This window comes from Desmodus rotundus, chromosome 7, assembly GCF_022682495.2.
Source record: "Desmodus rotundus isolate HL8 chromosome 7, HLdesRot8A.1, whole genome shotgun sequence".
Lineage (NCBI taxonomy): Eukaryota > Metazoa > Chordata > Mammalia > Chiroptera > Phyllostomidae > Desmodus > Desmodus rotundus.
The window spans coordinates 25,588,755-25,602,365 of record NC_071393.1 but is presented as its reverse complement, the minus strand read 5'-3'; positions in this window follow the sequence as shown (position 1 = coordinate 25,602,365).

Below are 13,611 nucleotides of genomic sequence, written 5' to 3'. Positions count from 1 at the left end.
ACTCTTCCCCCAGAAACGTACGTGTGTGATATTTCTACCCAGAGAAGCCCATGAAATCCTCAGTGCCCAGGGCTTTCACTGGGAGCTGGTCATGTGGGTATCGTCCCCTTAGCAAGTACCCAAGTTCCAGACTCCCAGGGGAAAAGCAGGTGTCCAGGATAAATCACATTGTCTGCACAAACAGTCTAGCCACAGGAACCAGCCTTATTGGTTGACTGTTGACTGAGGACACTCTGAGAGCCAAGTTCCCAGACACCGGCCAAGGGCCAAGTGCAGTCAGGACTTTCTAAAGACAGCAGTGGCAGGCGTGCCGTGTTTACGCCTTTCCGAGCAGGCGGGATCTGTCTCCCGAACCATGGGCTCCCGTGTTCCCAATGTCCTACCAGGCTCAGTGTCCTCTGACTCACCCTCTTCCTCCTAGCTGCTGCGCCTATGACCTTTCTTCTGTTCCTGCTTCTTCCCCACCCATCCTATTCTCTGGTCCTCAAATGCACCCACTTCTCTGTATCTTGACTGCTGTTTGGGGCAACCTCATTCCAGCACAGCTGCGTCAGCCCTCAGAAGAAGCCTCTCTCACTGCGTCTGACATCCCTCCAATCTGACTCTCACGTTGTTCAGAGTTATCTTTTAAACAAGGAAATTGGATCATTTCATTTCTCCACTTAAACCCTCAAAGAGCTCCCTGATGCACTGAGAATATAAATCTAAACCTCTTACCAAGAACTACACATTCCTCAGCGAACCGTTCCCTAACAGCTCCCACTCCTATTTTCTGTCACTCCCTCCCCCTCTGGTGACATTGGTGTCTTGTCAGTTTCTCACCTAGCTTTTTCTCATCCCAGGGCTTCACTTATGCCCTTCCCAAGGCTGGGGTGTCCTCCTCTGCTCCTACCTGCCTCCCCTTGACTCACCCTTGGGACCTCGGGTTGAAGGCCACGTCCTCAGTAAGTCCTCCCCATCTTCCCCAGTCCAAACGAGGCCCCTCGCAATCTTTCATAATTAGTAACTATATAGACCTGGTATGGACTGCTCACTTCACGAGTCCCTCTCCTCTCCACTAGACTGGAAGCACGTGAAGACAAGGACTCTCTGTTCACCGCTGGGTATCTGGAGCCACGCTAGTGCTGGCTGCATGGCGTGTGCAGTCTTCATCAGCTCGGGCCGCCAACAAAGTGGCTTAAACAACAGAATGTGCTGTCACAGTGCTGGAGGCCGGATGTCTGAGATCCAGGTTCCTGGTAAGGGCCCACGCCTGGCTTGCCGACAGCCCCCTTCTCACTGTGTCCCCACGCGGCCTTCCATGCTGGGTGCCCAGAGAGGGAGAAAGCACACAGTCTATGGAGTCCCTACTCACATGGACACTAACTCGTCCATCATGAGAGCCCCGCCCTCACAACCCCATCTAAACCTACTTACTTCCCAAAGGCCCATCTCCAAGCCCCATCACTCTGGGGGTTGGGGCTTCAGCATAGGAGTTGGGGTGGGGTAAGTGGCAGTGGGGCACAAACAGTCAGTCCGTAGTGGGCACTCAGTGTTTAGGAAGCAAATGAGTAATTGTGACAGGGTGGGACTTCTAAAATTCGTATCGAATCTTGTCCTCCTTTCCCTGGGGTTCTTGCATAATACTCACTCTCTGGAGGGTACATCCCAAAGGCTGGAGCACAGAGTCTGAGCCCAGGACACCCCAGCCCTGCCTCTCTGTCCAGTGTCTGTCTCAGCAGTGCCCCACCACGCTCCCCTCTCTCCTGCAGGAGCACACTCAGTTCTCCTCTTGTCCTCTTTCCTATCCCTGCCACCTGGGGGACAGCTCTCCTCTTGGGGATGGCACTGGACCTTGCTCGCAGCCCTTGCACACAGCACAGTCACGGCAGCAGGGGTCGTGCCTTGGAGGGTGCCTGGTGAATGGATGCAGCAGACCATCCAGAAACCTGTTTTCCTAGGAGCAGCTGCAGAGAAACACACATCTGTGGGAGGAAAGCCACACATGCGAGCTTGACCTGAGTGGCTCCATCTTGCACTGAGCACCACCAGCCACACAGCCCCTGCCTGCTGGGCAGAGCACAGGCGGTCCCACCACGCCAGCACCAGTGCTGCCGCCACCACATCTCAGATAGAACCAGCACAGCTTGTCACGCCTGGGCGCACCTCCCCAAGCTCTGTGATGAACAGGTGAGCATGGCATATAGCAGACACTCAGTATGGATACATTCTTTTCCATTCTTCCTGTTCCCCTGCTTGCAAGCACAACCCCTCACTTCCACATGACACGTGTGCCCCAAGATCAAAGGCTTCCCACCCCGGCAATTCTCCCACCCCACCTCCTCCTGCTCCCCAGACAGCCAGCACGGGCCTCTTCATTTACATGACGTTGCGGCAGATCTATGTGGATAAACTGGTCCCTAATTCCTCTCGTCTGAATCGCCTCAGTCTACCCACCGATAGGAAACGAAGAACTTGTTGGGCTTCAGCCTCCCACCATCTTCCAAACTGAAAGCTGACTCTAATGTCACCTACACGGTAAAGGGTTAGCATGTGTATTAGGAAAGCAGAAGACTGAGTTAGATGACCTGACTTCAAGTTTTGTCTGTGTCATTTATCAACTAAGTGACCTTGAGCCAGCCACATAGTCCCTCTGAGCCTCAGATTCTTCATCTAGAAAATGTCCTGCCAACCTCGGAAAATTTGTGTAAGGATTAAATGCAAGAATGTTCCTTGCAAGTGCTGTGCAAATTGTAACATGCTACAAAAACTCAGGGAATTCAATGCCCAAACTCTTAGGATTCCGGGGGCATCACACAACCAAATCCCTAAGCTGGAGAAGGATGTAGGTAGACGAGGAAAAAGAAAAGCATAAAATGGCCTAATTTAGTGAACACCAGCATTCATGGCATCGATTCGCACAGCATGACGGCAAGTTGGAAGTAATTAGGGAGAACGAAAGAACAAACCTGGATGCGTTTAACTCACTGATCTGGAACCCCAAGTCCAATGCCAGTCTTGACTGACACGTGGAGTGTGGACCACACTGCTCTCCCCTCTGAGTGCTGAGCTTTGGAAAATAAACACAAGATCTGAGGATCAAATATCAACTTTATTTTTTCGTTACAGCAAAAGATTGGAAACTACCAAATTCCCGTTCATATGAGACTAATTAAATAAATCATGGAAATTTAGTCAGTGAAATACTATGCAGCCACTCGAAAGGTAAAAAATGAAAGCAAGATGTTGAACAAAATAGGTAGCATGCCACCAACTGTGGGAATACGTAGATACATGTATGTGTTTATTTGCTCATGTACGCATAAAACAGAAGAAGAACGTACGAGACTCGGTAAGCACTGATTCCCTCTACAGAGGGGACTAAGAAGCCAGAGACGGGACAGAAGGAAGACTTGTTATTGTGTGTCCTTCTGTGCCTTTTGAATTTTGAACTGTGACTGCGACAATGCTGTGTGTGTGTGTGTGTGTGTGTGAGCTTTACTAGACCAGATCATCAGCTTGGCCCAGAAGTCCATGGGCTCTCTGCTCCCTAATACTTAGGTCTCCACCCTCAGTTCAGCCCCCATGGCCCACACCTGTGGAAACCATAGCCCGAGAGCAGCACGAAGGACAAGAGCTACGGAAGGCATCCTGCCTGTCAGTCCCCTCCTGCCTGTCAGTCCCCAGGAAAGGCAGCCGAGGGCTGTGGGTGGCAGCACACTTTTTCTCAGTCTCAACAGTGGGAAGGGAAGAGAGGGATTAGAAGTTTCTCGAACAGGAGGTCCTCTCCCTGCTGCGGCAGTGTGAGGGGTGGCTCAGCATGCTCCCTAACAGCACAGGAAAGGTTAGCGGCAGGTGGAGGAATACAAGACGTCTCACGTGTGAAACAGTGGGCTGGGGAGGTGAGTGCCGAGAAGGAAGCTGATGCGAGGCATCAAGGCCAAGTTGAAGGAGTATGAGAAAAAAAAAAAAAAAGTGATGTCAGAGAGTCGTGGGTCACAGACTTTCATGAGGGACAGAAAATGAGAAGATGGCTCTGGAAAGACCCAGATATTTTATGTGGCCTCCGTTAGTGAGATCGAAGAGTAGAGGGGATGGAACCTTTGCTCTGGCACAGTTAGCAAGGATGCTGACAAAGCTGAGAGCGTGGCGAACGCTCCCCGGAGCGTGATTCAGTCCGGTTCTGAGGAAGCCCCTCCCTTTCCTGACCCCCCACTGTCCTCCCCTGCATTCCCATCCCCCACACTTAGGAAACCCTTGGTTCAGGGTTCCAGTGTTCCGTTTTCCATTTGGTTTTGTTCAACGGCAGCCTGTGCTTAGCCGATTTCTGCTTAGGGGCCAAAGCACCAAGAAACTACACAACAAGAGCAGAGTCCGGGCAGGATCAGAAAACGCCAGAGATGTTGCCACCGAGCCTCATCCACCAGGCAAGACTGCCAGGAGAGTTTTGCAAATGGAATCAATCTGAACGTGGCTGATGAGAAACAGCTGAATGAGAAAGGCGCCAGTACAAACAGAAACCGCGGCGTTTCCCACCTCAGGAGCCCGGAGTGGCTTCCCCAGGGTTCCTACTCCAACATGTTTGCCTTTTCCAGCACAAGCGGACACAGGCTTCTTCTTGGAAAGGTCTGCAGATCGTGCTGATGAACGCCGACCTCAAGACCCCGCTTTCCCTCAAGTTCACTGAGCACTCTGTGCTGTCCTCGGCCAGGGGCTGTTTGCCCTCGTTGCCATGTGGGATACATTTTTATAGGAGGCAGGTGGAGGTGGATTTTGTTCACAGTGTGACGCTTCCTTTCCCTGGAATTTATGTCCCCACCACACCGAAATAAAAGACCAAGATACCTCCCAAACATAGTCAAAGAATCTGGGACATTCTCCTGTAATTTCTTCAGAGAAGCAGACGTGATAGCAAACAAGCAGTGACATCATTTGCTGTAACATATCTCAGATGAGGTTATAACCAAGGAATGTGATTATTTGCCTAGAGCCGAGGAGAAAGACTTAGGTAGTAAAACCTTGACAGGGGTCATCTAGCAAATTCCAAGTAAGAGAACACCCTCATTCTAACTAGCACCTGCTATTGGATCCTAGACTGCTGTGTGGATCTTCAGAGTGAAAATCAGAACAGAGATGTTAACCTCAGAGAGATGATATATAGACGGTGCCCACTGCCTTCTCCCAATCCCATTTTCACTGGGAGCAGCTGGCCAGCTCCAACCGCCCTAACAGATACCAGTCATTAAATACCCCAAAGAGGTGGCGTATCAGTCAGGCCCTCTTTGTTGAGCCAGCATGAATCTGGGCAAACACCACATAGGCATTTGGCACCTGCAAAGCTTCGGTCCAGATCTGGGACCGATGTTGATTAATGATGCTGTGATTGAATATTTAGGAACTGTTGAGCTGCCAGTTCAGAAACAATTAAACCATTGGTCATGGAGTTGCTCTGCTTTTTAGGTTCTCTGAAGGATGACTTCGCTATGTGTTATCCTGAGCATAAACATTTTGCTGACCTTGATCCAGGAATTTAAACAGTGTCATTTAATGTAAACACTAGCAAATGCCTTCTTGCTGAAGTGGTGTGTTTCCAGGATGGGTTAGGGTTTCTTCTCTGCTGAAATAATCGGGGGCATTGGACTTTAAACTCACCAACTCACCGTCAGACACGCATTTCTTCCCTCCTCTACGTCACGTGGCCTTCCACGCATCAATACCAGCTCCTAGGGTTGAGGGAGCCCTCTGCTGATGGCCTGGGTGTAATTTCATAGGACACACAAAGGGAAACTGGGTGAAGTCTAAAGAACTCCCAAATCTGAAAGCTGGAACGTGTCTCCACCCAGAGCAGACTTCTGCTGTGAAAAGCCATGCTCTAGAAATGTCCCTAATTTCCTCAAAGTATCCACTTATTTTTTTCAGGTTTTATTCTTTCAGGAAACAGAAGAAGAGAATGTCTGGAAGGGAGTTCTCATCCTCTGCACTGAGAGACACACACACGCCGTCCTCTGGCGCCGTGGCCCACTGTGGAAAGGTTCTGCTCTGCGTGTGTGTGTCCGGGAGTAAAGGGGTGGAGGTGCCTGAGTATATATAGAGCCCCAGCCTCATGGGCCTGGATTCAGGAACATTCACCCTTTGTAGCGTGTCCAGATGAAGAACTCTGATAAGGCCACAGCCTGAGAGAGGAATTCTTCCCAGCAGCTGTGGCCTTGATGCTGGAGGTTAACAGCTTAACACCAGGGTGTGGCGTCCAATTCCAAACTCTGAACTTAATGGTGATAAGGGGAGGCTGCCTAGAAGGCCTGTGGTGTGAATCCCAAGAGAAGCGCCTTCTATTTTGGGACCTCCCTCTATTCCCGGCATGCTGTCCTGTGCTTTGATGCGCGTCCCACCTCTTGGTCTGTATGATTCAGTCTCCAACTCTTTTATTCCTAAACTCAAGCTTTTGACGCGTGGACGGTGATAACGGCTTACTCTCTGACCCATCGAAGTCACCCAAAATAAGTCATGAGGTAATACACATCAAATACCTGCCCCAGATGCCAGCAGCCAGAACCAACAGCATCCAAGCAAAGAGAGAGCTGTGAGCACATAGGCTGCCAGACCTGGACTAAAGGGGCTAAAAGCACAGTAGGGTCTTTTTCCTTGAGATGGCTCCTCTGGGAAACAAATAAATAAAAGTGCTCCCTTAAAAATAAATAGATAGGTAGATTAATTAATTAATTAATTGATTGATTGATTGATTAGCCCACGCTGCCCAATAATGGCACATGCCAAAGAAGCCATCTCTGGAAATTCAAAAGATCAAAAGATCTTCCATGCTCAAAATTCTTCGGTGACTCCCCATTGCCCCCTATATAATCTAAAGCCTTTAAGAGGATATTCAAGCTTCTGGACCTCTCCTGCCACACTCCTCACCTCTCTCTGACCTCACACACGTGCACACACCTCACTCTCCCTTTAGCTGTTAGATTGCTTTCATCTCCTGTTTTCCCTGCGGCTGTTTCTTCCTTCTCGCTGTCCAAGGGGTCTGCCCACCCTTCAGGAGGGAGCTCGAATGGCCCATCCTCAGCGAAGCTCCGCACGCTCTCCCAGACAGAACGAAATCCCTCTCCCCTCTGATCCTGAAGGGTGCCATTTTGATCTCCTCCACCCCCATTCTGATACCTATGCGCAGTCCTCCTCTTTCTGTCTCTTCTACAGGTTACACATCGAGAGCAAGCCCCATACTCAGTTGTGCCTCCTCCCTCCCATCCCCACCTTCACAATGTCACCCACCTCCCGTGCTCATTCCTCCTGTCAAGGGCCCATCTGGGCACCTTCCATGTAGGAGATTCTCAACATGTTGGTTGTTCCAATAAATTAACCTCATAACCAAGAAGATTAGGAGAGAATACAGCTCACTCCAAACACAAAAGAAAGGCAGTACCATGATACTAGGCAAGGGAGATACCACCTCAGATCCTAAGAAATAAGAACTCTTGGCAGCTCCAAGATGGCTCATTTAGAAGCTGCTCAAGATCCAGAAGGTCTCCCGTTTAGGGCCCCTGCCTTCTACGTGTGACCGTAGAGCATTGAGAACAAGGTTTGAGTAACTGTGAGTTAGGAATCACTCTCCCTTGCTCCAGACACTTCACTGCCGTCTGCTAGAAATTTGTCATAAAAACTATCTATTAATAAATATGAGCAGGAGGCGTGCAGTGAACAGACCTAAGTGGCCTTAAACGTGAAGTTGAACATAGCCAGTCAGGGTCCGTCCTTCAAGGTGGTCAGCATAATTCCTCATGAACTTTGGAGTCTGACAAATTTTATTTTATTTTATTTTAAAGATGTTATTTATTTATTTTTCAAGAGAAGGGAAGGAAGGGAGAGCGGGAGAGTCACATCAATGTGTGGTTGCCTCTCACATGCCCCCTTCTGGGGATCTGGCCTGTAAACCAGCCATGTGCCCTGACTGGGAACCTAACCAGTGACCCTTTGGTTTGCAGGCCAGCCCTCAATCCACTGAGCCACGCCAGCCAGGGCACAAATTTGATTTTAAATCCGATTAACCATTCTAACCTTTAGGTTCCATATCTCTAAAATGGAGCTAATAAAATTCCTCTTCACATGGTTCCTTTATGATTAAAAGAAATTTTGAATATAAGTACTTAATGACTCACAACAAATGCTCAGGAGGTAAAAGCTATTATATTACAGTAATACGTAATAAAGCTTTTGTGCTTTAATACGTTTCTGAAAGTTCTCCTTTAGAATTACTTTGAAAGCCTTTTTATAAGCCACATGCAAAAATTACAGGGTTTTTTCCTTTTCTGTACGTTCCATATTTTGTAAAAAAATATTATTATAGTTGAGTCTTCATTTTATTCATCAGATTCATCTAAAAATTCTATTTAGAGACTTACAAGAGTCAGATTCACTGTTTAAAGAAAAAGTTTTGCAACTATTGACTATATGTTTCAGATACTTATGGAATTCCGATGGCGTTTTTCAAAACCTAAGTTTTATTTTTTAAAAAAATCTACATCTTACACAAACATCCCAGACATTCTCCACAATTCCAGTAGAAGTTTATACTGATGCTTCCTTTACTTAATTTAAATCATCAAGTATTTATTGAATGTCAATATGAAGGCTATTGAGGGATGACAACTGTGAAAACCAGGTTTTCTGAGTCAGCATGGAATCCCAAGAAGCCTAAAACTGTGGGAATGACCAAGCCTGGAAGCCGAGTTAAGCTGACTTTTTTTTTTTTTTTTTTTTTTTTTTAGAGAAAGGGGAGGGAGGGAGGGAGAAAGAGAGGGAGAGAAACATTGATGTGAGAGAGAAGCATCTATCGGTTCTCACACGCGCACCCAACTGGAAACCAAACCAGTAGCCCAGGCATATCCCCTGACCTGGAATCGAACCGGCGACCTTTCGCTTTTTGGGACAAAGCCCAACCAACCGAGCCACGCTGGTCAGGGCTGAGCTAAGCTGACACTCTAGGCGGCTCCAGGGAATTTGACTGGAGTGATGGTTTCTCGGCTGCCTTGAGAAATGCTGAGAGTAACTTTAATTACTACCTCATATTCTAATTTTCCAGTACTTAGCCAGAAAATATCCTTGAAAGAGCCAAGGATTCACTAACTGATACTCCAAAAGCTCTGCTTTTTCAAGAGTGGATTATTATTCATCCAATCAGTAAGCAGCTTCTGGCTCCTCTTATGCAGAGCACAAAGTACTTAACACTGTAGGAGTTACAAAGAAGATAATGCAGGAGCCCTGGCCTCATGAGGGCTTCCATTCTATGGGAGGCTGGAATCTAGAATTCCCATCTAAAAGCTGCCCGTTCTAGTCAGTGTATAAGACTATGAAGAATATATCATAAGTAATATAATTACTCACTGAGTCAAAAGTAGAAACAATGCATGCTATGGAAAGAAAGATACGTGTGGATGGGAATGGTCACGGGGGGCCTGGAATCCAACGCAGCCTTAGTGGGTGGAAGGGCCCTCAACAGGTAGAGAGAAGGGGAACTGTTCTAGGGGAGGAGACCACTGCAGGGATGGTACAGTGGTACAAGTAGACTTGGAAAACAGATAGACCAATCCACTTCAATGGAAGCCAAAGTAAGGGTGCAGTAATGATAAGATGAGAAAGGCCATGTGGGGCCATTCTGCAGAGAATGGCAGGAAGCCATACTTCACCCTAAACAGAGTAGGAAGGGACACTGTCCTGTCGTATTGTGGAAAGTGGGGCCGGAGATGCGAAATGCTGCACTTTCAAAAGTCCCCTTTGACTTTTGCTGCATAGTCACAGGCAAATGAGTCTACATCTTCTGCCTTTAAAAAAAGAAAGATTTGGGGATTAGCTGTACATTTCAGTCTCCCGGGTTCACCCCGTGCTCTCTGACCAAGGGTCATAAATAATGCGCAGCTGGAGCGGGAAAAGCCAAAGAAACTCAGAGCTGCTGGTGGCTGGAAAGAAATTGTCCCTGGCAGTGAAGCGGCCCCATCTCTGCCTGGGGTAAAGCAGTGGGATTAGGCGGTTTGCTGGGCCTCCCCGCGTGCTCTGAGGGGCTGTCAGCAGCCTTCCATCAAAACACGACAGCGTAGCGCGCACTGGTGGCTGGTTTGTATTCTGGATATTAAAGGCAGGCTACGTGTCCCTCTATTTATACACGCACACAGGCCTGCTGGAGGACTGCCATTCCATTCAAGGGCCGTAAAATAAAACCCTCCGCGTAGCACGTTGAGACACACCACGCATTCCTGGAAGCAGCCGGCAAGAGAGGGTTTGACCTCCAACCACAAAAAGGAATCCAGTAGGGAAACCACACAGTGGCCTAACAGACCACAAAGAGAAACCCATTCTCAGAGTGTGGAAAGCTGGTGCTGGTGAAGGCGGTAGATGGGATTTTGAACAAACCACACCAGTTTGGAAAGATGAGAGGGCGAGTTGAGGGGCCCTGGGGGCACCATCTGGCTGGTTCTGGGCAGCTCCACTCTCAAACTCCAGTCTTGTCAAAATCCTGCGGTGGGGGAACCATGCAGTTTACACGAACTTCATTCCACAATCCATCAGGCATATCCTGCAACAGTCCTTTCCCAGAGGCTAAACCCCTTTCAACACAAAGGAAAGCAGACTGCAGAAGTCAGCATGGTTGGTTGTGTGGGAACTGGCTGAACTGAGTTTAAAGGCCCCTGGAGATACAACGACAGGCAGCTTACCCCGACAAAATCCACTTCTACATTGACCTTCAGTTCCAAACCACCAGCCTCCCATTCCTCTCTAGTTCCCCGCCCTTAAGTATTTATGGCCAGACACATACTTTATTTTATTGCCTACTGCCTCCTTGATACTTTTCCAGATTACTAGAATGGAATGCTTCCTCTTCTGAACTTACTCTAATCTAGTGGCACTTTTCACATACCTCCCTTTACCTAAGTATTTGCATACACTGCTTTCCCCCCACTAGTTTGTAAACTCCTGTAGGCAAGATAACCACTTCCCTCTTCCCCTGCATTGGCTTAAACATCAGAGATAGTCGCTAAACTCTTATGGAACACAGCCACAAACATTTTATACAACTGATAAACTGTGAATAATCTAGAAGAAAATGGAAACTATCCAAGGTACAAGTGGAAGGCCAATTAGGACACAACTGCCACAGTTCAAGAGACAATTAGTGAGCATCTGAACTCAAAGGGCGGGGGAGAGAAGGAGGCGGGGGGTCCGTAGATGTTGCTGACTCATTCATTGACTTTCAGAGCAAAGTGGCACGATTAAGCAAATCACAAATACCCCCCACAGTGAAGATCATAAGGCAAATAGTAGCACCCTTTGGGCAAACTCTATGACTTGCTCTGATTGAGTATTAAAACCAGTGCTATTCAAATAACAAAGTGGAGAGACAGGTTTGGAGAAGTAACCACCATCCTTGAAGAAGAGAAGCAAATGTGAAGACTCTTACCTCCAGTGTCCCTCGCCTCCACCTGTTCCTTTTCCTTGCCCCAGCCTTACTTCCCCTGGACAGTCCTCACATCTCCTTCTTTCCCCCAACCCTGCGGTGCAGGTGCTCACTAACTGTCCCTTGAATTATGACAGTTGTCGCCTAATTAGTCGTCCACCCATACATCTTGCGAAGTTTCCGGGTTGTTTCTAGATGACTTATAGTTTCCTCACACATGTCCCATACGTTCCCATCCCCAAGTCTCTGCCCAGGCCTCTGCTGTGCCTGCAGAGTAGTCACTGCCCACCCCCACTGCACATCTGCCTATCCAAACTTTGTTTATGTATCAATTCAACCACTTCATCCTTCATCGAGTCTTCCGTGAAATTCCCTCCTGGAAGCAATTTCTCTTTTTCTGAGCTCTCACAGCACTCGACACCTTTCTTACTATATTTAGCACACTCTGTATTACAGAGTGTAAAACTGTATTACAGTTTTCCGTGTATGTCTTCTCTCTCCTAGCCCTGGCCAGGAAGCTCAAGTGGTTAGAGTGTCCTCCCAATACACCAAGGCTGTGGGTTCAATCCCCAGTCAGGGCACATATAAGAATCAACTGGTGAATGCATAAATAAGTGGAACAAATCCATGTTTCTCTCTCTCTCTCCCTCCCTCTCTCCCCCCTGCCTTCCTCTCTCTTCTAAAATCAATAAATAATAAAATAAAATAAAATGGTAATTCCTGAGGGCAGAAACTTTTATCTTATCCCCCATTGTATCATGCATTGTTAATTTCATATGCTACATCTTTAATAAGTATTTATTGAATGAAGTAATGTATGGATGAATAAGTACATAAAGCAGTAGTAAATAACTGCATGAATGGGATAAATTGCCAGTATTTCCCAGTTTCAGGAAATGAAAAGTCACTCAAGATATCCATCAAGTTAAACCTCTAGCCTTTGCCTACATTAGTTATTATTAGCCTGTCTTACAGACAAGGCCACCACAGCTGATATAGGTGAAATGCCTTGTAAAGGTCATAATGTTCAATGAAGACCTCTTTGTTCTGTAGCTTTCTGTTCAAGATCAGTCTCTGTTTTTCCAATATCTGGTGCATGTATCATGGGAGTACTTTCATGAAGTCCAGAAAAGACACCCTAGTTTTTTCCCTCCTCTCCTCATGAACACCTTAGTCCCATGCCTTCATAGGAAGATGTCCCACTTATTATAAACAAGGCAGACACAGTCTAAATAAGGCCAAAACACAAAAGTCTTTCAAGATAAAAAATAATACCCAGACTAGAGTCTGGGGAACAGTGAGGAGGGAATTTATCAAAAGAAACTGCCTAATCACGGGGCATGTGAGAAATCATCCAATCACAGGGCCTTCTGCCAGCAGGCAGGGTCAGGAGCACAGCTGTCTGCAAGGGTCACCTTCCCTCCCCACGACCCCACCAGGCTCTCCTTGGTAGATGACTGCTGGACAGTTCGGAGCCTGCAAGTGCAAATTCTCAGGGCAAGCTTAGTCTTCTGTCTGCTGGCAAACTGCCAGAGAAACACTCCCACCCCTGGGGCTCCCCTGGGAGGAGCAGGCACCAAATCCAGAGAGCAGAGCACCAGCTTCTAGGGACAGAATGGCCCCTGCTTGGTTGCGGCTCAAGGCCCCAAGAAGGGTGAAGACCGTGAAAAGGCTAAGTCTGATCTAGCAGGAAGAGTTAAGCCTGCTCCTGGGAAATCTCTGGTGAATGTTCTCACACTTCAGCTTGTGAGAACAGCAGTTCCTGATAAAAGCTCAGAAAGAAGATAGAAGCTATTAACACCCTAGGCTGAGGCCTGCTACTCCTCTGACAGTCTTTCTGCATTTCAGAAAAAGGTGTGCAGGAAATCAGAAAGGTTTACAAGCAGGTGGCTGGCAGAGCAGCAGCCTGGAATCAGGAGGTAGTTCTTGCCCAGCCTTTTTTTTTTTTTTTTTTTTTTATAGTTCATTGATTTCAGAGAGACAGAGAAGAAGGGAGAGAGACTGATTTGTTGTTCCACTTATGTATACACTCATGAATCGGCTGTTGTATGTTCCCTGACTGCAGGACCCAACCCACAACCTCGGCGTATCAGGACAACATTCCAGCCAACTGAGCTACCCAGCCAGGGCCCCAGTATGGTGCAGCCACGGTGGACAACAGTATGGAGGTTCCTCAAAAATTT